This window comes from Notamacropus eugenii, chromosome 4 (assembly GCF_028372415.1).
Source record: "Notamacropus eugenii isolate mMacEug1 chromosome 4, mMacEug1.pri_v2, whole genome shotgun sequence".
Lineage (NCBI taxonomy): Eukaryota > Metazoa > Chordata > Mammalia > Diprotodontia > Macropodidae > Notamacropus > Notamacropus eugenii.
The window spans coordinates 129,091,229-129,115,362 of NC_092875.1; the positions used below are offsets into that span (position 1 = coordinate 129,091,229).

The 24,134-nt window shown below is 41.6% G+C and overlaps 1 long non-coding RNA gene across 2 annotated transcripts in view; it reads right to left on the reverse strand.

Annotated features, from left to right (window-relative positions):
- LOC140500579 (uncharacterized) overlaps positions 1-24,134 on the reverse strand; it is a 61,598-nt gene that overhangs the window by 14,139 nt on the left and 23,325 nt on the right. The window contains exons 2-3 of one of the 2 annotated variants that reach the window (XR_011965795.1): positions 15,594-15,832; positions 3,346-3,462 (exon numbers count right to left, since the gene is read on the reverse strand). This is a non-coding gene — a long non-coding RNA (uncharacterized lncRNA). Of the gene's footprint in view, positions 1-2,726; positions 3,463-15,593; positions 15,833-24,134 lie in introns of those variants that run through there. The other variant, XR_011965794.1, reaches the window with a different exon arrangement.

Sequence of the window (24,134 nt, forward strand, 5' to 3'; positions counted from 1 at the left end):
CCTGACTCCAGGCCCAGCACTCTATCCACTGGGCCATCTAGCTTCCATGCTGTGGGTAGAAAAGGTGAAATCCACAGTTATTCATTTTCTAGGGAAGATAAATATGTCAGCGAGAGCCCTGATGATTCATGTCAAGTCCATCCTAACTTCCACCCCCACACAGTTTCATATATGAGCGGAATATGTATTCCACTGACTACACACGTACTCAGTGAGTACATCATCCCCTGCCTTTTGTTTTCCCATTTTTGTTTTGAGTACATAACCCTGTTATGTAACTCTATCCCTTTAATGCTGAAACAGATTGGTCCCTCTTGAGCTGGGGTTGCTTAGAAAGGCCTGAAATGTCCATAAAAAAGTAGCACAACCTTTTGGCACAATCTCTTCCATCACTGTCTCCTCCCCCTAAATATTCCAATTTTAATCTAGCCCCTCAACTTTTCCAATTTCAGACTAGCTAACTGTCCATGTCTGGGTTGAGCTTTTCCTATTAATTGAGGTGTACAGGGTATTAAGGCAAGAATAGTACCTTTGGTGTAAGGGCTGCTGAGCCTTTTTCAGAGCTGCTTTCCACCTTTGTGTTGACCTATAGCTCCAAGAAGCCGTAGTATATGCAGTGGCCACACCCTGGTAAAATCGTTTTGGCAGATGGGCTAAATCAGATTGAAGGTAACCTATTGACCCCAAATCCCCATGGCGAATTAGGGGGGTGTCTACCCCAAGCATGCGAAGACTTCCAAAGTGTGATAGGCAGATGTAAACAATTTATTACAACAGGCTATGAAGGCAGCTGAAGCAGGCACTATGCAGTGCTTACAGTTTGGTTAGACATGGAAGATGCCAAAGTTATGTACTGGTCTTGCCACTGAACTCCATTGACTCTGGTGGAGAGAGTGGGACCAATGACTTCACACAACTCTGCTTCACTTAAATCCAATTTGTGCCAGAGTCAAAAGAAATCACACATACCATTTTACCATTTTATCTACTTCAAAGTCCTGCAGTAATGGGCAAGTAACCAAGCAGCAAGTGTGGATACACTGGCAGTTGTAGACACAACCCTGCTCAAGGGTGGTCCAGTACACGGGACTGTCTTCTTACTGGACTGAAGCAACCATAAGGTTCAGCAGCCCCCAGGTATCTGAGTAGACTCATGGCAAGAGGAAGGGGCAAGCAAAGCCCTAAAAATTGTCTGCTTCACCTAACCTAACCTTGTCCTGCTAACCATGGCAAGTGGAGATCCTACTCTGTAGCTGAAACACAAAAAATATACAAAAACTTTTGCAAAGATGATTCCATTCACCATTGGTACATGGAATGTGCACACATTTTTGGACAACACAAAATCAGAGAACATAGCAAGTACCACATCTAAATAGCATTTCTGAGTGAAACAAGGCTAGCAAATGAAGGCCAGCTTACCGAAGTCAGAGATGGATAGATGCTATTTTGAAGTGGTCACTGAAATGAGGAGCACTGTGAAGCTGGCATAGGTTTTGCATCAAATTTAATCTATTAAACAAACCTGTACGTCTACCAGAAGGAGTGAATGACAGGCTAACAACAATGCAATTGTCATTTGCAGGAAAGTGATGCACCACCATCATCAGTGCATATGCTCTCACCATGACCCTGGTGAGGTCAAAGAAAAATTTTATGAAGACCTGAAAATCAATGTGCCAAAAGAAGACAAGCTTGTAATTCTGGGTGACTTTAATGCCAGAGTATCAGTAGCGACATTAGAGTTTCAGACATGGCAAGGAGTCCATGGGAGAAATGGAGTTGGAAACAGCAAGAGCCATAGTCACTTACTGCTGAAGACTTGTGTGTCTTATAACCTCATCACCAACAATGTCTTCCATTTGCCTAAATGCAATAAAACTTCATGGATGTACCCTTGTAGCAAACATTGGCATTTAATAGACTATGCCATGGTAAGAAGAAGAGACAGGATGTGAGAGTGCCTAAGGTGATGTGTGGTGCAGAATGTTGGACAGATCATAGACATCCTCTCCAAGCCAGACATTTTATTCCACAAAAGTGGAAGCCCCAAGGCAAGACAACTACCAGAAGACTTAATGTTAATAGATTAGAGCAGTTATCCATGCATGAACAGTTTGTTGCTAAAACATTTGCCTAAAAGACTATTTTATGGAGAACTCACACAAGGCAAACACTCACATGGAAGTCAGAATTACAAGGACATTCTCAAGGTCTCTCTGAAGAATTTCAGAATCAATTGTGAGACATGGGAGACGCTGGCATAGTTCCACATGGCATGATATGCCCACATCAAAGAAAGTGCTATGCTCTAAGAGCAAAGCAGAATTGTAGTGGTCAAAATAAATGAAAGATGAACAAATTTAGAGACATATATATTCTGAAGTCATACAGACTATTTATACCCCAATTTTCCATGCTCATATTGATCTAATCAGCCACAGTTGGACATAGTGTACCTTGACCCCAATATAGTGATGTCATTTGGGGTATCTTCAAAAACTAACAAGAACCAAACAACTAGTAATCACTTTCAGTTCTTGCCTATAACCTTCACTCCATCCATTCAGTTTTTTAGCTTTGGGGAAAAGTCACTGTCCTCATCTCATCCAATTTTGGATCCTAATATATCCTTGCTCCCCTTGGTCAGATCACCCTAGCTAGCATCAACCTCTACCTTGCATAGACAAAAGTTTTATGATGAACGAAAAGTCTGAGATATATAATTTCTGGATAATTAATCAATTTATTAATTGTGGCTAGCAAATACTTAATAAAATGAGGTCAGTGACTCTGACGGAATCTGAAGATAAACCTTCGGGGCCTGCTGAGAATTTAAAACCTTTGGAAAAGTGGGTGTTCCCAACAGGCAGAAATCAACTCTGATTGGCTAACAATTAAAGAGAGAATGAATATCATAATGAGAGGTGGACCTATTATAATGAGGAGCTGGGTCTGTGACTCTGATTATGTCACTCTTGGACAAAGAGACTCATCTCCACACCCAGACCACACCCACCTCAGGCATTCTAGACAAAAGGATCTACCTTTACCCAATCCACAAATGAACAATGAGTCAGAATATATCTAGATTAGGTATATTACTTAACATCTCTTTACACTTTAATCAGAACTAAGCTTTCCTACTTGGGTGCAGTTTTGCCCAAGATTGAGGAAACTGTCTCACTGTCAGCTCTGTCCCTCACAAGGACTAGGCTTTAAATGAGGAAACAGAAAGTGAAAAAACCCTGAATTTCCATATGCCCCCCCATATTTGTAATTGGTTATTAATAATCATTTCTCTTAGTTTGACCAAGCCCAAAATTAATTAGTCAGTTATAATACCTTCATTCTGGTTCCTCCATCTCAGCTGTGCTTTCTGCATAACCACTGGAGTGATGCTGATACTAGCCATGTGATCATGAGCAAGTTATGTCATCTCTCTGAGCCTTCATTTTCCATCTATAAAACAGAAATGATATTATCCATAGAAGCTATAGTAGAGGGTTCTTCTAAGGATCAAATGAGATGATGTCCGTAAAGCACTTTGCAAACCTTAAAGAATGACATTAGGTCAGTCAGTCAATAAGTATTTATGAAAACCTCTGCTACGTACCAGAGTCTGTGCTAAGTGCTGTGGACACTGTTCTCATTCATTTGTTTTGGTTATGTTTGACTTTGTGACCCCATTTGGGGTTTTCTTGACAAAGATACTGGAGTGGTTTGCCATTTCCTTCTCCTGCTCATTTTAGAGATGAGGCACTGAGACAAACAAGGTTAAGTGACTTACTTAGGGTCACATAGCCAGTCAGTGTCTGAGACCAGATTTGAACTCTGGAAGATGGGAGTCTTCTTGACTCCAGGTCTAGTGTTCTATCCATTGAGCCACCTAGCTGCTAAGGATATAAAGAGTGGCCAAAGATAGACCTACCCTCAAGGAGTTCATAGTCCAGTTGGAGATCAACATGCAAGACACATACAGGATAAACTGGAATTCCTATTTAAGTCAGTTATTATTTAAGCTATTTTGGTCTGGATCTGTGATTGTGTGGGTACAAAAACTCCATACCAACACAAATGGGCAACTCCTCTGTAACTTAATAGTCTAAGAGAGTTAGTTGCCTGGAACCTTGCAAAATTAAATGACTTGTCCATTGTGACACAACCTTCATGGATCAGAAGTGGGACTTGAACCCAGATCTTCCTGGCACATTCTATATTCTCCATAGTTCCCTGCTTCTCATCAGTGACTAACAATATCATGATTATTATCACATGCTATCCTGACTGTGTCAATCTCTTCAGGAAAGTTCCAGAAGCCCTCCTAGTCAAACCTGAGTGATCTCGACCCAATTCAGATAAGAGATCTCGTAGGTCATGTCATTTTTGACCCAAAATGCTGTAACACAACTTGGTTACTCATCTTACTCACAAAAATTAGCTTTTGGCTATTTCCTAAAATCAAAGTCATCTTCAGAGGATAAAAATGTACAACCATGAATATGTACATTCAAATGTACAACCATGAATGTGCCACAGGAGGAAAGGCCTTCTGTCAGAGGAGTTTCCAGCATGTTTTGAGCAAAGCCAGCTTCACTGGAATGAGGGTATGGCCTTACAGGGGGATGTTAGAGGTGTTGCTCAAAGGCCAGTTCAGGTTCAACGCTGGGACAAAATGAGACAATCAAAAGTCACTGCAGAGTAGACAAAGGAGCTTTACTTTGGTCACAGGACCAGTGTCTGCATAACTCCAATGGTTATGCAACAAGAATAGGCACCTGACTTCTCTAGATGAGACCCTCCTCATCTCCATCTGTAGATGCATCTGGTTAAAGGTCATCAGGTAATAGTATCCTCTGTGGTCTTAAGCACTCACTAAGTGTGAGTCCCAGACCCCATGATGGCTGGGTGGAGGGATGTAGCATTCTAAAGCCTAGACCAGAGGTCTCAGCCTCTGGCAGAGTCTGTGCGAAGAATACTGAAACCAGCAGGAGTAGTGATTTCCAATGGACGATTTCCATTTAGCAATAGAATCCTCTTGTGTTCTACCCATCTTGTTAGAGGGACCATCTTGTATCACTAACCCACAGGAGGCAACTCTAGACAAAGGGTGATTAATTGTATGACCCTGTGTCATTTGTTCAGTAGCACTGAGGGCCCAAGAAAAGGCAAACAACTGTTTTTCAAAAGCAGTATAATGGGGAGCTTGGAGCTCCAGATACCTAACAATAGCTTACCCTGGACACCTCTTGGTGCTTGCCAAAGGCTTTACTCTGCTTAGTGTTTATACAGACCTCCAGAAACCCAAACCTTGAAGGGTCATAAGAACCCAAGAGAAGAGACTGTTGGACAGCCTCCTTTGTATCTTCCACAGGCGTAGCCTGTTCTGAACCCTACTTGAAAGGGGCAGAGTTGCAAGTGTCCCAGTAAGTGGGGACCATCAAGATACCTAGCTGGTGAATATGGGTTTTCCAAAATTTGAAGAGTGTAGTAATTACCTGGACTTTCTTCTTAGATTGTAGGGAAGCAAATGCCAGTAACTTTTTCCAACCAGACTGTGCCTGGAATTCTTTGGGTTTTCCCCACCCACCATATACCCCAAAACTTGACTGAACAGGCTGGACCTTCGACTTTCTTAGAGTTGATTTCCCACCCCTTGTCTCTCATATGGGCACCATCCAATCTAAGGTCTTTGCCACAGTGGCCCCACCTGGCATTGTCAACATTATGTCAATGACAGAGTGTTTCAGTACCCTCAAGAAGGAGGTCTATGCCTGCCATGATGTGGCAGTATGAAGGATGGTGAAGGGATACTGAACTGTTTCCCAGTTGAAAGCAAACTGTTCCTAATTAGTCTCCAACCCAGAAATAGAGAAAAAAGCACTGTGAAGGTAAAGAGCTTCATATCACTCAACCTGGGCTTGGGCTACCCAGTCTATAACACTGATGAGGTCAGGAACAGCTGTAGAGATAGGCTTTTGGTTGTAAGCTGCCAAGCACCACTTGCCTTCTTCACAGGTGACATAGGACTGTGGTAAAGGTAACTGGAATCAAAAAGTACTCCATTTTTCTTCATCTATCCCTTCTCCTCCCCTCCCAGGCTGGATATTGTTTGGTGGAGGAGGGTTCTGGTAATCCTAAGGTTTTCCATCAGGCCATCTTAGAGGTTGTTGAAAGGGCCTCCACAATTACTAAGCCCATAATACTCCTTTCCCTACATGGACTGCCACCTGTATGACCCAAATGGAGCAGGAATTTTGGAGGATATCACAGGCTTGTCTGGGACTGAAGGGACCTCAGTGCCCTGGATCTGAATTTCTCTGCACAGTTTTACTAGCACCCCACTATGGACTGGCCATCCATTTGCATTCTTAGCAAATCCATATTTCAGGAGTCACACTCAAAGCTCCCTCCTATCTAACAAAGTAGAGAGCTCTGCCTCTCTCTCCCCAGTCCCCAACCCCCATTCCCAGAATACCTACTCAAATTGATGACAGTATTTGCCCAAGCCACAACTGTCATAACTTTCAGCTCACATTTTACCAATTTGACAACCCCTCACCTGTATGATTATCTAGTAGGGGAGACCCATAGCTAAAGTCTGAAACCATTCAGGTGGAGCACCACCCAGAAGAAGAGATCTAATTGACCCAGAGAAAGAGTGGGCATAGTGTGTGGCAGGCCATGGGGCTGAGAAAGGAGGGGTGGCATACACTCCCTTTATCACATTCACCCCCTATCTGAGAGCTGGTGAGCTGGCTACAAGAGGAATGCGATTTTACCGAGCCAGGTGGAGTATTCCCCATGTCAGCCACCTACAAAGGGGCAAAAAGAGCACTCCCCCTCTGGAGGATCTAATAAATGTAGTTGATGCTACAAAAGTAGGACCTACTTTTATTCAGAGAATTCCTCCAGGTTATGAAGTCTGTGACAGAGAGCTCCAATTAGGCCACACCTCAAGAACCATTCCTTCAGGGAACCCTCAGATTTCTGTTTGTAACTTCTCCAACCATCTCAGGGAAGAGGGCCAGCTAGCCTCTGCTAACTCAAGGCAAAGGGTCACCTTTCTTGTCTTCTTGGTAATAGGGATAGGATAAGCTCAAAGCATTCTTACCCTGAGTGGGAGTGCCCCAGTCTGCCCCAATTTTGCCCTCTTCTATTCTCTTGGCTCCTATCTCATTTTGAACCTGAATTTCTGGGTCAGAAACTATAGACAGTTTTTTCTCTATGCAAATTCACATTATGCAAATTCAACCTTTGTAAAGAATTCTGAAAGAAATCTGCATTCAAAAAAAAAAAAACCTATGTTAACTTTTCGGTACAGTACTGTACTCTCCACTCCTGCTCCTCAGCTTCAAGGCCTCCCATCACCCCCACCAAAAATACACAAAACAAAAACCCCTCCAAGTGAAAGACAATAAGGAGGACTTGGCTTGAGACCTCCTGTGCAGAGAGGAGACCTTTGCCTCATTTGGTCCACCCTGACATGAATATCTTCCATCTATCTGCCCCTGAGTACTGCATGTCTGTCCCTAGCCCCTGACTGTTGCCTTGTCCTCTCGTGTCTGTACCCATATCTGACCCCATCTGACCCCACCTTCTTCCTCCAGGTTCTGGCTGGGTCCCCAGATGGCCCACCCTGCCCCAACATGTTCCTCCTCCTGCTCTCCCATCTCTGTCCCTGATATGGTGCTGCCTCTAAACATTGCCTTACTGGAAGGTTTTCAGAACTGTCCACTTATGTAAAGCAGGAATTGTCTGTATAAGGTGGGTTCCTGGACTGAACCCTTTAAACCTCACCCTTACCAAGATATATCACTTCTCCTATATAGTCACCTGCTTCATTGGATGCCCTCGGGTCCCTGAAAGTTGATAGCTTTATTTCTAGTTATGAAATGGGCCAGTTCAGTTTTGTGTGTGCTGTTATGCTGGCATTCCAACTTACACAGCAGTCAACAAGCAGGAAATGCTGGTTGGTGCTTTTTTTTTTAACCTTTTCTGGTACCCTCTTCCAGTACCCACCAAGGTAATCCCTTTGTCTGAGTGGGAGCCTGTTCCCTGTCCCACAGAGAAACCTCTAGAGGCCTGATCTAGGGAGCTCTGGTGACAGGGAGACATACAATGTCCTGTCATTGATCATGCCACCCTTCTCTGAATTTATAAGGCTCTTCCCCCAACTCAACCATGATATGAGCCATGAGATTCATCTTGTCTCTACTTGGCAAAATCACACCAAATGTAGGCCCCTTTTCTTCACCTCTAAAGGGACAGAGTTGCACTAGAAGGCCTTGAAGTTTCTATGGCTCTGTGGAAAACGGGGTACCATTATGCCCTAGCTTTGAGAAAAAAGACTCGGTCACCTGAATCTTACAAAAATTATTTGAAAAACACCAAGGTCTTAACCAATTTCTCTCTCTGCAAAAACATGCTCACTGAAAACAGTCCCTGTCGGGCATTCCTTTTCCACCCACAGTCTTGTTTTTATTAATGGTCTCACAGACAGCAATCACACACTAATTAGGGTCCAACTCTGCCCTCCTGTCACTTTTACTGATTGCCTGCAAAAAAAGGGCAAACCTGAAAGGAACTAAAGAGCAATCCCCCTGCTGTACGACAGCAGCAAACTGCCATTTCAGAGTCTGTGACAGCATTTGCGGACAGCGGAATTATCTGCAGCGGCTTATGTTGCTAAGAGAATTAGCAATATTCAGATTGTCTTTCACTATACCCCATTATGTTCTCTTTTCAATAATCACATATAAATTGAAAGGAAGGCCCATTGGTGAGATGAAATCATGACCCAGTACAGCCCCTGAAAAAGTGTTTCCTGACAGATTTCCACTGCTGCTTGGATTACTTTCTACTTCTGCCATCCAGGGGACAATGAGAAAGACAGGCCCTACAGCTCAAAGGGCCTAGGAAAATAATCTAATCAAACCAAATCATTTTTACAGATGAAAAAACTGAGGTGCAAAGAGAATTACATTTAATAACTGCCTCATTCCCTTGATCCTTCCCTGAACCATACCCTCCTTCTAGAATTTACTAAAATACAAGTCTGACTATGTATTTCCTCCCCTCCTTTTTCTTCCCCACTCTGCCCTTCAACACTTCCTTACTCAGTAAACTCCAGTGGCTCCCTATTACTCAGCTCATATCCTATTACTGGCAAGTGGCCTTTCTCAGTCCACCCACTCCCCCCACCCCACACACACACCTCTCATTTAGACTGATTAGACCTTATATGTACAGAGCTGTTTGCATGTTATCTCCCCCATTAGAATTTTTGTTTTTTGTTTTTGTTTATTGTCTAACTCTTCTGAATGAAGCCAGGGATAAAAGGTAAAGGTGAGAAGGACAGCGATGTAGGTATGGAACAAGCAGGGAAAGGCTGAGAGTTCAGAGGTGGAGTGTTGTGTATGTCACTGCATCTGGATGACAGAGTACATGAGCTGGAGTAAAGTGTAAGAGGATTGGAAGGAAGGAAGATGCCAGGTTATGAAGGGTTTTGGATGCCACAGGACTTTATATTTGATTCTGGAAGTAACAGGGAGCCGTTGCTATTTACTATGTAGAGGGAATGACATGGTCAGATCTATGCCTTAGGAAAATCACTGGCAGTTGAGAGAAGGAGAAAATGGAGTGGGTAGATACTTGAGAAAGGGAAACCAATTAAAAAACTACTGTAATGGTCCAGATGAGAGGTGATGAGAACTTATACCAACATGATGTGCGTAGAGCAAAAGGGACTTATACCAGAGATGTTGTGAAGGTAGAAATGACAAGATTCCTTGAGAGCCTGGATAAAATGGGGTGACTATATGTAAGAAGTTGAGGATGACGCTGAGACAGTGAGCCTTAGTAAGTTGGAGTATGGTAGTGTCTTCAATGGTAAAAGGAAAGTTAGGAAGAGGGGAAGTTTTGGGGGACAAGATAATAAGTTCTATTTTGGACATGTTGAGTTTGAGATGTGTATGGAACATCCATAAGCAATTGGGGATGTAAAACTGAAGATAAACAGAGAGGTTAGGGCTGGATAAGTAGATTTGAGAATTGTCAACACAGAAATGATAACTGACCCCAAGGGAGCTAATGAGATCACCAAGTAAGATAATTTAGAGAGAGAAGAGAATGATGAAGACAGAGCCTTGGAGTCAAGGGTTGAACTGTTCTTCAGTTGAAGCTAGGAGACAGCAGTATCATGGAAACCTAGAGAGGAGAAAGTATCCAGAAAGCAGTTGTGATTAACCACGTCCAAGTCAGAAGAGAGGTCAAGAAGGATAAGGGCTGGGAAAAAAGACCATTAAATTTGGCAACTTTGAGATCACTGTTAGCTTTGGAGAGGACAGTTTCAAATGAATGACGAAGTAGGATGCCAAATTGCAGAGAGTTTAAAAGTAAGATGAGAGGAAATAGAGGCATCTAATATAAGGGACTTTCTTATGAAATTTAATCAAAACAGGAGAAGAAATGTTGGGCTCTAACTATCAGGGATAGTCAAATTAAGAAAGGCTTTTTAAAGGATGGAGGAGACTTAGATGTGTTTGTAGCCAGGGAAGGAGTCAATAGATAATGAGAGATTGACGGAAGGTTAGCAAAAGAGGACAGGCTGAACCAATAAATAAATAACAAGAAAATGACAATACTACCTATATTTATTTATTTATTCAGGAAAAAAATGAAATTCATTTAGTGGACCAAAAGACCAAGATTCTCAAGGGAAAAAAATTTTTAAATGGGAAGGAAGAAGGTCTAACAGTCCTAGCATTCAAAATTTACTACAAAGCAATAATCATCAAAATTACTTGGTAGTGGTTAAAAAATTGTGAGGTTGATCAGTGGTACAGCTTAGGGTCACAACATACATAAGCAAATGAACAGACTATCTTAGCATTCAATAAGCCCCAACTACTGGGTATGGATAACAAAAACTGCTGGGGCAACTGGGAAGCAGTCTGGCAGAAACTAGGTTTAGATCAACACTTCTCACCATATACCAAGATTATCTCCAAAAGAATACATGGTTTCCCAAACTATTTGACCTACTGCCCCTTTTTCAAAAAAAAAAAACAATAATTACTCAGCAATTCCCCAGAAATCTACTTTCTTTAATCCTTTAATGGTTTTTTAAAATTGCATCATTTCAAAAAAGTATATATTTTTAAAATGATGTATTTCAAATTTAACAACTTATTGAAAATTTGTGGCTTTTTTTTCCTGTATTGAAATTTTGATGAGGCAATATTGCAAACAAGTCATTACATGCACATATTCCTGCTGATATATGCTGACTTCCTGCCAGTGTATGACCTATTCACCTGCCAATACTTGCTTGTTAAGACCTGTTGGCAGATTTGACCACTGATCAGTTATAACTTATGTTTTGTGTATTTATTTGGAAAATAATATAATCATTGTGACTTTAACTCTGTTACACAACAGATGAAACATGTACAAATGGTTTTTCAAAATGTTCTTCTCTTCTTTCCTTACGCTTCTACCACCCCCTTATTTTTATTTAATGTCCCACAATTGCATCCAAGGCTACTACCACCCCCCTGGATTGGTCCAGTACCCCTCAGGCAGTAATATCACCCACTTTAGGAACATCTGAATAGAAAAGGTTACATCATAAACAAATTAGAAAAGCAAGGAAGAAATTACCATTCAGATTATGGATAGAGGAAGAGTTTGTGACCAAACAATAGATAGAGAAGATTGCAGAAGATAAAAAGGGCATTTTTGACCAAATAAAAATTAAAAGAAAGTTTTTTTTTTAAAAAAAAAAACAAATCAATACAGCTAAGATTAAAAGGGAAACAATTAACTGGGGCAAAATATCTACAACCAGTTTCTCTGATAAAGAGTTCATTCCCAAGACATATAAGGAACTGATTAAAATTTGTAAGAATAAAAGCCATTCTCCAGTTGATAAGGGATCAAAGAATATTAATAGGTAATTTTCAAAGAAAAGCCATACTTTAAAAAAAAATGCTTCAGATGACTACTAATTAGAAAAAACACGAATTAAAGCAACTTTGAGGTTTTCTTTCATACCCATCAGACTGACAACGATGACAAAAAAAGGGAAATGGCAATTGTTAGAAGGACTTCAGGGAAAACATAAATATTAATGTATTGTTGATTGAACTGTGAACTGGTTCAGCCACTCTGGAAAGCAATTGGGAACTATGCCCCAAAAGTTATTAAACTGCCCATACCCTTTTGATTCTATTACTATGTCTATACCCCACAAAGAGGTCAAAGAAAGAAGGAAAGGGTCAATAGACACAAAAATATTTATAACAGCTCCTTTGTGATGGTCAAGAATTGGAAGCAAAGTCTATGCCTATCAATTGGGGATAACTGAACAAATGATGTTACTTGAATGGAATGAATGCAACTGTACTACCAGAAATTATGAAGAAGATGGCTTCAGAGAAACCTAGGAAGACTGGTATGAACTGATGTAGAGTTAAATGAGCAGAACCAGGAGAAAGCAACATTGTCAAGATTAACAATTTTGAAACATTTAAGGGCTCCCATCAATGAAATGACAAAATGTGATTCCAGGAGACTAATTATGATACATGCTATCTGTCTCCTGAGAGAAGAGACGGACTCAAGCAGAATGAGGCATATATTTTTGGATGGAGCCAATGGTGGTGATGGGGGGAGAGATGATTTGTTTTTCTTGACCATGTATGTATGTTTAAAAGATTGAGTTCCCCACCCCTCCCTTTTTTTCTTCCTTTTCCATGGGAGTGGAGGAGGCAGGCGGGAGGGGGAAGGTAGCAAATAAAAACTCACATGATTTTGCCAGGTCTATTTCTTCAAGTCAGAGCCAGGCTGAGAAAACTGTTCTACTAAAGAAAAGAGAGGAAGCTGGGGTTGAAAAGGAAATGTATTCACTTTAAGCAACAGACAAATTTAAAAAATTAAACTTTGGCAGCCTTGAGAACATCATCAGTGGTAGATTTTTGTTGTTGTTGTTGGACTAGGCCCTAAGAAATATGAACCATTTGCCCTGAGATTACAAACAATGACATGAGAGATGGCAAGGGTCTCCCATTTCATAGCCCTGCAAAATAACCCACATAAATAAGGTACCTGTAAATCCTCACCCGCTTAGCCTGCCATTGAAAGGGAGTGTAGGATTCCTAATATTTCATCCTTTAATCTAACCTTTTTCTATTCCAGAATCTCTGTGCAGCAGCAAAAGTTTAATGAAATAGGGCCTCCTGTGTTCAGAACAAGAAAAAAAAGAAGCTGCATTTTCAAGAACCTAATTGAAAGGCAAAAGGAATAATGAAGTCACATGTTTACTAAGTTTCAGCAAGACATGAATGTGATATGGAAATTCATAGGCTGAGTACACAGGCTATGTGTACTCAAATCATTTTCTCTCCTAAGTGGCTTTTATGCTTCAGTTAAATACAGACGAGGAAATTATCATTTAAAATAATCTCTTTGGGATCATAATTGCTGCAGTGTTTTGCAACCTGCTAAATTGGATCTTCAGTCTCAAGGCTTCAATAAGTAGATCCAACTCCCCAACGGTGGGAGATGTGGAGGGGAGTACGATGGGAAAAAGGTCCGTTGTAGCAGGAAGAGTGCCAGGGAAAAAGATAGAAACACAAGTCCTTTCTTACAGACTGAAGGACACCTATTGGATCACACTTCATCACCATGTACTGGGCTTCCACAGCAAGGTTGGTATCATTTGAGGTTTTTGCATACAGAGAACCAGGACTGCTCTTTTCTTGGGTGTAGTGGGGTGGATGTAAACTTTGTGAGGTCCACTGCTCCTTATTTATACAGTGCAAGTAGCATTTCAGCTGAGAAACCCAGCTCACGTCTAGCAGCCAGAAGCAGAAAGGAGAGAGCAGCAGAACCTAGCCCCCAATAGGAGGCCCAGCAGCACCAAAGGCCGGAGCTGTCCCTCCAGACATGTGTTCACCCCGCTGGGGTGGACCTCCTCTGTGATCTCTTTTCGAGTCTACTCTTCCAACAGATGGTGCATTTATTTGTGGAAGTGTGCCCTAGCTTGATGAGGGGAATGTTCTATAGCCACTTGTCTTATTTTTCATTAAAGGCTTTTGTTTGGAGCTAATTGTGTCTTCTGACTGACTAGTAAAAGAAAGCACAGCCAAGCAGCTGGAGAGCTCTGATTTGGAGCAGATACAGTCGCAGAATACCTTGAACCCTAGATAACTTTATTTTTTTGGGGGGGGGAAGGTGGAACATATGTAAGAAGAGAAGTTCCCTAGTTGATATATTTGCAAAACATATGTACATGCAACACAGCTTCCTACTATCACTTCTGTCTCTGTCTCTCTTTGTCTCTCTCTCTCTCTATTTCTTTTTCTCTGTCTCCCCTTTGTTAAAGTATCAGCCTCTGGGCACAGGGGAGAAGGGCAGCCATTTTCCATTATCTCCTCTGACTGGGTTGAGATATTTTTTTTCTGCTGAATCCTAAAGCCAGGCACACAGGAGGTCGGCCAGGAAATGGGTATCAAACTATACAACATTTAAATCAGCTTTGGGGTTTGCTTTACTGCTTACCAGAATACCTCACTTTCCTGAGTAAACATCTTATGATCTGAGAGAGCCATTTCTCTCATCCTTATCCCTTCCAGCTTCCTCTTCACTCCTCCTCCCCAGGTTGGTCCTCTCTTTTCTCATTCCTTATCTTTTCATCTTTTGGGCTATTTCTCTTTTCCCCCCTCACCTTCAAATTCAGCTTCACTACCCAGCTTTTCTTTTCTCATGGTCTATTTCTACCATATGTCTAAGGGAATAAGGAACCAGTCATTAAATCTCAAGAGCTGGTTTTACTACTGAACCCACATAAAAGACAGTGTGGCGTAATGGATGGAGGTTCTGGGGGACCAGGGACAGGCAGTTAGTTTATCTCATGGGTAGTGATAATAACGACTGGCCCTTGCATAACACTTTATATACATCATCTCCTTTTTTCCTTACAACACCTTAGGGTGGGTGGTACAGGACATTATTTTATAGGCCTACATATTTATTGGCACTGGGAACTCAGTAGAAAAATAACCCTTCCAAAGCAGACTGACACTTGTCTTAAACCTACAGAGAGCTCCCTAAGACTGGGAGATTAGATAACATGGCTAGGGTGATATACTCAGTATGTGTTAGAAGCAGGACCTAAACTTAGGTTTACCAGGTTTGACTCTCTCTAGCTCTCTATCCATCATGTTGCCTTTCTACTGCAAATGATACTACAATGTATTATTATCACCATTTTTACAGATAAGGAAATAGCCTCAGAAAGATTAAGTGACTTGACCAGTCACACAGGAAGTCAGGAAGACCTGGGTTCCAATGCCACCTCTGGCAGCTAATAGCTACGTGACCACAGGCAAGTTCCCCAACCTCTGTGGACCTCAAGCAACAATCTAAGGCATTAAGTTACAGATGAGCTGCAATCTATATGGGTGAATAGTGTTCTCATATTAAGAATTCCCAAACTGAAACCAACATATAGGTTCTTCATATATTGATGTATTAAGCTGAGACACATTTTCTTAGGTTTCCTTTGGAGTCTTAGGAGGCAAGTGTACCTGTAAGATGGCTGAAATCATCATACAGATGCATCCTTCTCCATCCTAGCCACAGAACCTCTCCTCTGCTCTGGACATGAATGTCTGTGGATCTTGGCTCTGTTACTTGCTTCCAGTGCCCTCTCAGGACCTCATCATGACATTCAGAGTAGAATCTGCAGGACAGATGGGAGATCTGCTCCTGTGGCGGGAAAGTCTTCACTAGGAATTTTATACAGCAACAAAATTACAAGTCTGGTCTGAAAAAGAAAAGAAAGAAACTCTTTTTATGGAAAAGATACTACAGATGCTATAGGGACCCCTTCTGTAAAATAAAGGGATTAAATTAGGTGTAAAATAAAGGGACTAAATTAGATGTCCTTTCTAGCTCTAAATATTTTGATTCCAACCTAGATTGGACTTAGGCAAGGAACTGAGCCAACTTCCCTGGACTCTTTGAGTTTCTTCCTTCTAAGACTGCTACAGATGCTTCTTTAGGTCAGAAAAGATTCCAGGTTATCCCACCCACTGGTGTGCTGGTAAACATTTAACAATCGTCTCTCAGGAGGGAGATTTTACAAAAGACCCGTTTAATTTTGATCTGCAGTATTAACATTCTCTTCAACACTTTCTTAAGTCTAGATAATCAACAAGACGTTAAATTAAGCCATTATTTGTAGATTTGCCAGTCTCCAAGGTATAGTCACCCCAGTCTGGACCTGCTTCTTTAGTAACAAAAAAATATTTGAAGGCAAAAAGATCTGCCTCTGAGGTACAAGAAGGGAAGTTACTTCTGAGGCAGCCACCCACCGATTTGCACTGTTCAGTTTTTTATCATTCTTATCTCATGTCAAGCATACAGAACCCTTACAGCCGCTGTACAGCCACTTCGCTGGGCTGCTTCTCTAGGATTCCAGCAGAACTCAGATCCACACTGATAGACACCTGATTACTTACAATTTCTTTTTACCAGTAAATCACACATTCCCTTGCCTGATCCCTGTTTCCCTCACTCCTTTATTTTCCCCTCTTTTATAATTGGTGCCAGCTGGAGACAGTGCCAGCTTCCCCCCACGCCTTCTCTCCATAAGCACAGCTCACGACTTTCTTTTTGTCTTTAGACGTTGGTACCAATCACAAGGCAGCCATCTCTTTCTCCTCAACTACAGCCCCCTAGTGGCTAGATTTGAAAATGCCTCACCACGACATTTTGCTCTTTTATTAACAGATTAATGTTTGGGGATGCTCTGATAACTGTGAGATTCTTAAACACCCTTTGCCTTGTTCCCTTCTACTCTGTCACTGTCACCAAGGAAGTGAAAGGGAGCTACACAGAGCGTATCCTTCAAATGTGAAATGCTCTCCCTCCTCATCTCTAGCTCCTGGCTACCCTGACTTCCTTCAAGATTCAGCTTCAATTTTACTTTCTCATAGAATTCCCTCCTCATCCCAATGGAGGATCTCAAGGCAAAATGCCTGCCACACTCAGAGAGAGAAATATGGAAGTCACTCACATATTGTAGCCGATCATGTTTGTGTATGTGTATGTATTTGTGTATCATGTTCTGATTTGTTATACGATTTCTTTCATTTATCTTAGTCTGACTACATAGCATGACTATAGTGAAAATATACTCAATAGGAAAGTATATGTAGAATCTATACAGAATTGTATGCAGTCGTGGGGAGGGAGGGGGGTAGTGGGGAGTAGGTGGGGAGGGATAAAATCGCAATTGTATGGCAGTGATTGTTAAACATTACAAAATAAAAAAAAAAAAAGAATTCCCTCCTCATCTGTTCCCCAGTTCATATCTTTCCTTTGGGATGACATCCTATTAATACCGAATATCTACAGTATTACATAATTTTTGGCATACTATTTTCCTGTTAGAATGTGATTTTTTAAAAAATTTAATATATTTTCTTTTTTGCCCCAATTACATGTTAAAACGATTTTTAAGCATGTTTTTAAGTTTTTGAGTTCCAAATTCTATGCCTCCATCCCTCCCTCTCCTCCCCTCTCCCTGACACAGTAAGCAATCAGATATAGATTTTACATGTGCAATAGTCATTTTGCACAAGATTCAAATAGAAGAAAAAGGATGAAAGAAAAGAAAGTGAAAACAGCATGCTGCAGTCTATGTTCAAACAATATCCATTCTTTCTCTAGAGGTGGATAGTAGGCTTCACCACTAGTCCTTTGGGATTGTCTTAGATCATCATTAATGCCTATGATTTTTGACTTTCTTTGTAGACTCAATGCTGAGCACAAGGCCTGGAACACAGCAAGTACTCAGTGAATTCTTGTTGACTGACATATTTTTCTCTATTTCATGGTATTAGAAGGCCAAAATATTCATCACCTAATAATAATGGTCATTGAGCAAAACATTTTATACACATGATCTCACTTGAGCCTCATAACAATCCTATGGATATTTATTGTAATAATTTTCATTCTATAGATGAAGAAACTGAACCTCAGAGAGGCTATGGTTTGCTCAAGGTCTCTCACACTCAGGATGTGTGAGAGACAATATTTGAACTGAGTTTTTCCTGACTCCAAATTCAATACAGTCTCCATGACACCACCCTGACAAAATTAATAGTGTTCACCGTTTTAGGTGATGAACCCCTCAGTGCTTAGCCAGGCTGGTCCTTGGCCAGGAAGCACAATCTGTCTATGGGCCCATACACAAAGCCTTTCTGGCCCAGTACGACCTGCTAGAGATTACACTCTGCTAGCTTTGCCTTCAAGAATCAGTGGTCACCCTCTCCCACCATGACAAGGCATCAAAGGAGGACTCCTGGGGAAGCCTTATTTATTTATATTTGTTGAGTCTCTGCTACATCCAAGACACACCTTGTTGGGATCTGTGAGTGAGTCACCTAAGAGGTATGGATTGTCCACAGTATAGAGTGACAGCCTCCCCTCCTAAATACTCCATCACAGTCCTGCTCCGTTCAGGGAATCTATGGACAGTATTCATCATGATCACCTTCCCTGTTTAGTGATATGACCAAAGTCTAGTGAGTCCCTGTTTTCTTTTCCCTTCCCCATAAATGAACAAATTGGCAGGACTCTCACCAGAGTACCTAACCACAGCAAAATAAAATAAGATTAATACTTCCCTCATTCTATCTGTGATCACCATCTCTGAATATTAGAAAAGTTGATATATGGACATGGGAACAGACTTATGCTCCTTGATTCAGAAAGGTGGAGATAGAAGCAGTGACTGAAAGTTAGAGAGATGCAGATTTTGTCTCAATACAAGGAAAAATTTCCTGAAAATTGGAGCAGTCCAAAAATGCAACAAGCCTACTCCTAAGGCAGTGAATGGCTTATGTCTGGAGCAGTCCAAGAAGGGGGTAGACAAAACTTATCAAGTCCATGTTGAGGTTAAGGGTAGGCCTAGAGTGATGACTGCTGAGGTCCTTATTAATTCTGAGATTCTGTAATTCTGTGATTCCAGGCACAATATCCAGCTAAGTCACTTTCCAGTACTCCCAAGCATTGCAACTAAATGGTACATTAGATAGAATGTGGGACACAGAGGCAGGAAGCCCTCTTGCCTCAGTAATATGATCCTGAGGAAGTCACTTAACCTCTGCCTCCCTCAGTTTCCTTATTTGGAAAAAAAATCTGATCACAAAATTAGAATAATAATAGCTTCTACTTCCCTGGGTTAGTGTGAGGATTAAATAAGTTAGTATTTGTAAAGCTATATAAATGCTATTATTATTCTCATTAATGGAATTATAGGGACAGGAGGGTTATCTAATTTAATTTTATTAACAAATACTTGTTGATCTTTTGACATACCACTTGTCCATGGTCACCCAAATGGGGGTGTCAATTGTGGGACCCTCTTACCACTAACGCAGCCTCACTGTACGGGGTATGAGATAATGGCCCAAGGAGCCACATCTCAGACTACTTGGCTATTTCTACCACCTCAAATAACCCTTCCCCTCTTTTCTCCATTGAAAAAAGGAGCCGCAATAATCATTTCCATCCTGTGTTTGTATCATCATTCTCTTTCTTGGCTTCGTAGAAATCAGTCAACACATTTCCACTCAAACCAAAAGTCCTAAGGAGTTCACATTAGACTTATGCAACTTCAAGGTCACCAAGGAGAGGGGTCACTGCTGGTTTCTGTGCCTCAGGGAGGAGTCAGTCCCAGGTTTTTGGAAGGTAAGGAGAGCAAAAGGTCAATGCTGACCACAACCACTACCTTTCAAGGCAGGGGTTGTGATAAATTGTTGCACTGATCCATAGCCAGTGTCTTAATCAACCACATTTCAGTAAAAGCATAGCAGGGAACATCCTGCCTTCTTGCCAAGATATCCCTTGGCCTTTCTGTCTTTATTTGAAATACTCTTCTAAAATTAATCAGCTGTTTTTCATCTGCATCTTGGGTATTACTTTTAGTTCCTCAGGGCAAACTCCCCTGTTCTCCTAGAATGGTGCCTGTGCATCTAGTCCAGAGCCTGCCAAATCAATGGGAAAAAACTGGACTCAAATGCTGTCCTCTAACCACCTAGGGTTATAGGGAAGTGAAGATGGCGATGGGCTAAATATGGAAAACTAATGCATTGTTCTACTGGGAAAACCAAAAATTTTCACTTAGGTGGAGAGAAAGTGTTTTAGCTTTCCCCTCTCCTCTATCTTGATTATAAAAAAGGGCTCACTGGTATCATGCACTCTGAGGGCAACTGGTAAATATTAAGTATAGCTCAAAAGGACACCTTCTGGGCTCTCTCCTCAGCTCTCAAACTACTCGTGGTACAGCTGGTTCAAGGCAATGATTTGAAGCTAGAGGAACTTGTTTTGAAAATCTGTATGACTTTGGGAAAGTCATTAACCTCCCTGGGCCTCAGTTTTCTCATCTGCAAAACTGTGCAGTGCACTGCTCACCTTCATGCTCAACCAGGACCTGCTAATGGTGAAATATAAAAATTAGTCTCTTGCTTACCATCCCTGGGTCTTAATTCCCACACCTACAAAATAAAGGTGTTGGGCTGGATGATATCTGGGGTCCTTTAAAGCTCTATAAAAACACGATCCTACAATCCTGAGTGTCCACAACCTTCTTGGTCATGGTCCCCAAACTTTCTCAGCCACTTTGTCTTGGCAAAGATCCAGCACACTGGTGAGCTTTATCTCACACTCTGTTGTCATGGGGAAAAAGGCAACACAATTTCCCAAGCAGGAGGGCTAGAAGGTAGGGGATGGGTAGTTAAGTGTAGGGGCTTAGGGTCATAGGATAATAGAATTGAGAACTGGAAGGGGTTTTGGGGATTGCAATGAAACCAGATTCTGCTCAGTGTTCTCAGGATACCATTGATGAATTTCCATTGGAAAATTCCCTTGTTCCTCCAGTAAATGTACATTTAATAAGCACCTACTTTGATCCCAGCCCTGTGTCAGGCATGAGGGATACAAGACAAATAAAATATAGTTGGATTTTCAAAAGGGAGTTATGAAGCCCAATAGAAACAATCCCCAACCCCCCTTGATATTTTCTCCTATTCTCTCTTGTCTGACCCTTAGCCATCCTCTGCCACTATGAACCATGCTAAGGAACATACTTACAGAACCTCATTCAACCATCCCAACCCTCCTAATACTGAAATGTGAAGCTCCTCCTCACAGTGAGAGTTGTTCAAAAATGGAACTTGCTCCTTCAAGAGAAGCATTACATCCCCCGTCTTTGGAAGTGCTCAATCAGAGGTTGGATGACAATTTGTTAGGAATGTGTTAAAAAGGGTGATAAAGAATAAATTAATCCAGGCTGAATGGGGAGCTCAGATCCATTGGAGTTATTGAAGCATTTCAATCTTCTCTCTTGACGCTCCTTCTTGGATATCATCAGCTTCCATTACTTCAGCTATCATCTCTATAACCAAACTTGGTCTTGTTTCTGGGCTCCAGGCTCATATCGCCAACTATCTCACGGATATTTCCAACTGGATGTCCCATAGGCTTCTAAAACTTATCAAGTCCAAAGCAAAACTCATTATCTTTCCTCAGTACTCTTTCCTCTTTCCAATTTTTCCTGTTTCTGTTGAAGGGCTCGCCATCCTTCCAGGCACTTGGGTTTGCAAACTTGGAATTATGCTTGATTATTAACTCTCTCACATTCCCCCTGCCATCCAGGCAGTTGCCAAGTCTTATTGAATCTTTCACAATATCTCTAGTAGCTATCCTCTTCTTTCAGCTCACTCTGCTACCATTCTAGCTCAGGCTCTCATCACATTTTACCTGGGCTATTTAAAGTGTCTCCTCATTGACCTTTCTGCCTCATCTCTTTCCTCTTCAATCTGTTCTGCAGACAGCCGCTAAATGGATATTCCTAAAAGACAGGCTTGACCAGTTTCCCCTATTATACCAAAAGCTTCAGTGGTCCCTTACTGCTTCTAAATAAAGTACAAGCACCTCTGTTTGCCATTAAAACTCATAATAATCTAACTCTGCTCCATCTTTCCAAGTTTTTTTTGCATCTGATAACTCTTCATATGCTCAATATTTCAGTCAGACTGGCCGCTTGCTTGTTTCTCACACACAAAAATCCAATCTCCCATCTCCATGCTTTTGCACAGGTTATCCTTCATAACTGGAATGCTCTCTCTCTTCACCTTCATCTCTTAGATTCCTTAACTTCTTTCAAGACTCAGACTAACTGCTACCTCCTACACAAAACATCTAATTTCTCCAGGTGCTAGAGGACTCCCCACACCCCTAAACTACTTTGATTTATATTTTATGTCAAGGATGGCCCCTTTCAAATATGGCCAGTTTTGTTGATGAAAAGGTGGAGTATCAGGAAGAGCTATGGAAAAAAAAAAAGCAGCAGCACAGAAAAGAGGAACTTGGGGGGAAGAGGAACAATGCATCCTATTTCCTAGCATCTAATTTGTATAGCACTGGCATGAGGACTTAGAAGGTAAGAAGGGAAAAGCCTTGCTTCCTAGAACTGTTTGGTGACTATGGGACAATTACACACTGATTAGTTCTGGTGTAAATGGTAAAAATAGGCATTTTACTTTATTACCATGAGATAGAAGTGAATCATCTCACTAAAGATCTCCTGCTTTGGACCAGTAGGCTAGCTGAGCTGAGCATCTACAGAAGTGCCCTAGACCTGAAAGCTGATCTCATTAGAGGCCTCTGGTTAGATCTGGGAAGAGACCTTAGACTTGCACTGCCACCTGCTGCTTGGCAGAGCTGGCCAGAGGAAAAAAAACTTTGTACTTGCTACTTGGCAGAGCTGACTGAAAAAAAAAAAAACGTTGGGCTTTGCTTTTCCCTGAACGGGCATCTACTTGTTTGAGAAGTGGAAAATCCTCAGAACCTAGCCAAGGGAGCTGAAAAAGCTGACCTTAAAAGTTCTGCAGATCCCAGATTTAGGTTTTTGCGTTTCCTGAAAGAGTATAGCAGTACCCCTGAACTCTAGAAGAGGAGCATCCCAAGCAGAGCAGCCAATAGAAAAGTGCCCTCACCCTCATCAATGAATTATCGCACAGACATCGAGGCCCTCGGTCCAGAGCTGTGAATTATCTTGGACATGTATTTCCTGTACATGTGCCTCTCTACTGGTTCTGAAATATTGTGCCCGTTCTCTCCTGATGGACATTCTGTGCATCTGTGGGAGAGTGCGTCCCTGTTTTACAAGTGGAGAGCTATGTTATGAGTCCTGCTTTTGCCTTCTGTTTAGTAAATGCTTCTTATTAAGAAATGGAGTTATGGAACTTAATGGAGTTCAGTTAGATGCTTTGTCAAATGGAGGGCATACCTGTGGGGGCCCCAGGAGCTACAGTGTCCAGTGGTGGGTATTCCCTCTACCACAGTTGTCCCCTTTAAGGGTTGTAAAGAGCTTTACAAATATTGCCTAATTCTATTCTCACAACAACCCTGATAGGTGCTATCCCTAGTAATCCCCAATTTACAGATGAGGAAACTGACTCTGATAGAAATTAATTTTCTTGCCCAGAATTACACAGCTAAGCATCTGAGGACAGATCTGAATTCAAGTCTTGCTGACTTCAAGGCCAGTGTTCTAACCACTATTAACCCCTGAAAACACAGTCAAATAGATAGGTAGAAGATCAGCTCCATGAAGCTGAGACTCCTGGTACGGCTCCTTACATGTAAAGAAAAATGTTTGGAGAGTTCTGGAATTAACATTAATCTAGCTAAAGAAAATACAGAAAACATTTACTTAGCTTAGCTCAACCAAAAGTGTTCATTTGTTGTTCAGTCATTCCAGCTGCGTCCAACTCTTCAAGAACCCATTTGGGGTTCTTGGCAAAGATACTAGAGTGGTTTGCCATTTCCTCCTCCAGATCATCTTACAGATGGAAACTGAGGTCAACAGGGTTAAGTGACTTGCCCAGGGTCACACAGCTAGTGTCTGAAGCCAGATTTGAACTCAGGGAGAGGAGTCCTCCTGACTCCAGATCCAACTGCATCTGCACTAAAACAATGTTGTACGTTTCTACTTGTGCTCCTAAACTTCTCTGACTAGTTGGCTAATATTAGCATTTGTCCCACTTTGC